The following is a 4,282-nucleotide window of genomic DNA, read 5'->3' as shown; positions in this document are numbered from 1 at the left end:
CCCTTCCCTCAATCAAAACAAAGAAATCACCCCCACCCAAATCCCTAACTTAGAGTAATTGGGGAAACGATTTGAGAGAGAGACCGAGCATGAGAAACTGAGTCGGATTGAAAGAGAGAGACCAAGTAGGAAACTAAGCTCGTTTGACTGTTCGAGACCGATTTGCAGAGATATTATGAATCGATTTGACATAATCAGTGATTGAGTTCTAATGAAGACTGAGAGATTGAGGCCGAGAAATTTAGACCGAGAATCCCTATATTGACTGAATCGATGATGGAGTTCTGAATCGGTGATGGGTGTACTTCATAGCTCCAGCTCCAGCCAAGTTTTGGGTATGATGAAAACCCAGTTTTTTAGTGTGTTTTTTTGGGTATAAGTAGTAGCAGAACAATGAATTGTTGTGTGTTTGGTGTCTTTTTTTGTTGAGCATTAAAACTTAGATTTATAGGAGCATCAAACGTTGTAGTTCTATCTAATTTACTCTCTGTTTTAAGATGAATACTCTCTGTTTCAGACCCTCTTTATGCACTTTCTTTGTTTTGATTCAGGGAAGGGGAACGACGTTGTCGTTCCCTTAATGTTTTTTATTTTTATTTTTTTTTCATATTTTTCTTATTTTATTTTAATTCTGAGTTTTTTTTTAAAAAAAAAAGAAAAAAGAAAAAAAAGCAAGCCCAACCCACCAAGATTGACAAAAATTGAAAGTTGGAGGACTGAATTGATAAAACTGAAAGTTAGAGGACTGATATGAAAAAACAGTGAAAGTTAGAGGGTCAATTTTGCATTTTTGCCAAAAAAATTTATAACCCAACCCAACCCAACCCGATGAGTTGGGTTGGGTCGGGTCAGTTTTGGCAGGTTGGTGGGCTGGCTGCACACCCGTAGCTACTACTACGCCTCTCTCTCTCTTTTTTCTTTTTCCCTTTCTTCTTGTTTTGCCTTTTCCCTGGTATAATGCCATGTTGGTTGGCTCTTTTCTTTCTTTCTTTCTTTCTTTTTTTTCCATAATTATTATTAGTTTTTGTTTTTGCTGGATGTTTTATTAGTTTTGTTAGTTTGTAAGTTTGTACTCAGCTCTCCGTTGTTCTTCGAAGTTTTGAGAGATATAGGATTTTGGACTTAAAAAGAGTTAAGAAAGAGAGGTAGAGATGTGTACAATGGGTCGTGGGGTAGGTAGGGTAATAAATGGGAGAAGATATTTAGAAAAATTTATTACTTTTTTATTCAGCAATCTATTACTACAAGAGCTTTTATCTATTTTTTAAATTATATTATTGGGATGTGTATTGCACTCATGGTAGGTAGCTTATGTTTCACAAAATCTTAATGATGAATATACTTTGTAGTAATTGAAAAAGTTAATTTTTATAAACTATTAAAAACTTGTTTGTATGTACTAGCTATATGATAGTAAATTTATACAAATTAAAATTTGTATCCTCTCATTTTTCAATTCAACCAAATAAAGGAGTTTTTAATCTCTTGACTTTTCTACTCCCTTATCCAAACACACAGAGGGAAAACTAAGGGTATGTTTGATAACTATTTTTTTTCTATTATTTTCTGTTTTCAAAAATAGTTTTTTATTTTCTAGATTAGAAAATTTGTTTGGCAACCCAAAATGAATAGAAAATAAAAACTATTCTCAAAACTAAATTTCTAAAGGAAATTAAAAATAGGCAAAAGGTTGTTTTCAATTGTTTTGGCAAAAACACCATTTTAATCCTTATATTTTGGGGTCACAATCGATTTGATTCCTATTATTTTCAACTTACATTGAATTTAGTTTCTATCATTAACTCACTAACGAAAAATGCTTACGTGGCAAATGATTTGCACAATTGGCATGCCTAATATTAAAATATTAAATGAAATACTGATACGTCTAAATTTTAGTGGCTGATGTGGCCACATAAGTGCTTAGATGGCAAATAAGTGTCCGCTTTTATTATTATTATTTTACCTTTTTTTTTTTGCATTTTCTTTATTTCTTCTTTTAATATTCTTACAAATTTTTTATCCATTGACTACTACTTAAATATAGATACCAAATTGACTGTAACCCCAAAATGTAGGGATTAAAAAAGTGTTTTCGCCTTTATTTTTATCCCAATGAAAACACACCTAATTTAATGAATACGTTCTGTTTAAGGAGTTAGCACTAGCGTTCTAATCCTAGCTATAACAAATTTTAATATTTTTTTTCTCTCTTCTCTCACACAAGATTTTTTCTCTTTATCTTGCACTCTATTCAATGATCCTAAAGAGAATCACCACTTTATATGTAGGAAGACCCTTGGCTTCTTCTTCTTCACTACATCTTGAGAACCATGACTCTCTCTCTCTTCTTCCCAAATTTTGAATAGATCTATGTGAGAACTTCACTATGTAACTTTTTACCTCCATAAATTTACAAACCCAAATTGTGATGCCCCAGTTTGATTGATTGTATGATGTGTGTGGGTGTGTGATGAGTCCCACATCGAGTATTTACTGGGTAGATCTGAGTTTTATTAACAACTACAATGAGCCTCAATTGTGACTAGTCCGTTTGAGGTATAGTGCAGATGTGGCTAGCGCTTTTCCTTGGGTCATTACATATGGTATCAGAGCCGGCCTAATAACCCTGTGTGGTCTCGAAGGCACTACTCCATAAAATGGGCCCTAACGAGGACGTTAGGGATTTAAGTGGTGGAGATTGTGATGCCCCAATTTGATTGATTGTGTGATGTGTGTAAGTGTGTGATAAGTCCCACATTGGATATTTACTGGATAGATTTGGGCTTTATTAACAACTACAAGGAGTCTTAATTGTGACTAGTCTTTTTGAGATATAGCGCAGATGTGGCTAGCGCAAATGTGGCTAGCGCTTTTCCTTGGGTCGTTACACAAATTATATCTCTAGTTTTGACCTAGAGTTGAGAAAAGTTGTGTACAAAAGGAGCTCTACTACAACTTGTCTAGACTTGAGACAAGTTTGTACAAAAGGATATCTCAATTCTTTTTTCTTTTCTTTTTTTTCCTTCTGAAAACTATTTTTTTTATTTCCACTAACCAAACATGAATTTGATTTTGAAAATATAAGAAAATTGGTTTTTTTTTTTTTTTTCTATTTCCAAAAAAAAGTTTTTGAAAACAAAAGGCAAAAACTATTACTTTTCCATCCACCCAATCTTCTACTCCTCCCATTTTCTATCATCTCACTTTTTCATTCTCCCAACCAAACAAAAGTGAAATTTTGAAAGAACCCCACCAAATATATATATATATATATATCTCTTTTTAGGAAAAAAAAAAAAAAAAAAAGTGAAAGGCAAGCATAATGTCAATTGTAAGTAGTATCCAATGTCTTTGAAAAAAAAAAAAAAAGAGTAGTATTAATTATTTTCCATTGTCCTCTCTCTCTCTCTCTCTCTCTCATATAGGGCAGGCCATCTTTTACTTTCATCTCTCACTTTTATAAAAGGCAAAAGCATTCCATCATACGGTAAGAAGAGCAATAAATGTAGGCCAAAGAACTAAAAGTCAGGACAAAATTGTTGAATGATTTTCATCAATTTCCATCATATAATAAAGGGAAACAAATTATTGGGAAAATTACAATTTACTCACATGTAGTTTGATTGAAATTTAAGTTGTTTACCTGTGATTTGAAATTTGACACTTTACTTGTTTGCCCGCCTCAAAATTAGTTTAGTTAAAGTTCTGTAACCCATCTCTATTAAAAATATGGTTAAATATATAATTTTACTCCACTTTTATGTAATAATGTTTTAGAACTTAATAATAAGTTTTCTCTATTTAAGTAAAATGAAATAGATAAATAGATGAGTTTGGATATATTAGATATATGTGGAATAAATTTAAGATTAGGTTGCAAAAATTTAATAGAATTTGGAATGAACTTGAGATTTATTTTTTTTAAGAATTAGGATTCAAAAAAAATATATATATATAAAATAATGGATAAAGTTTAGAGAAACTCAAATTTAGTCAAATTAGAATTTCAATTAGAGTTCTAATTTTGTACCATTTGTCTAGATTTAAGTGGAGACCACACCATAATTATCCTTCATGTTATTCAATTAAAATTTGAAATTAAAGTCCAACTTTGCTCCCTCTGGCTAAATTTCAGTGGGACCACGTTATAATTATCGATAAGTGCAACTCTCATTAAAAAAAACATTGTGCTCCTTTTTTTTTCTATTTTTTTTTGGCTGAATAAAACCTTAGGTTCACCTCCCCTTCTAGACTTATGCGTGTTACATTAAAATGATGT

This window comes from Quercus lobata, chromosome 11, assembly GCF_001633185.2.
Source record: "Quercus lobata isolate SW786 chromosome 11, ValleyOak3.0 Primary Assembly, whole genome shotgun sequence".
Lineage (NCBI taxonomy): Eukaryota > Viridiplantae > Streptophyta > Magnoliopsida > Fagales > Fagaceae > Quercus > Quercus lobata.
Note: the sequence above shows the minus strand (reverse complement) of the source record.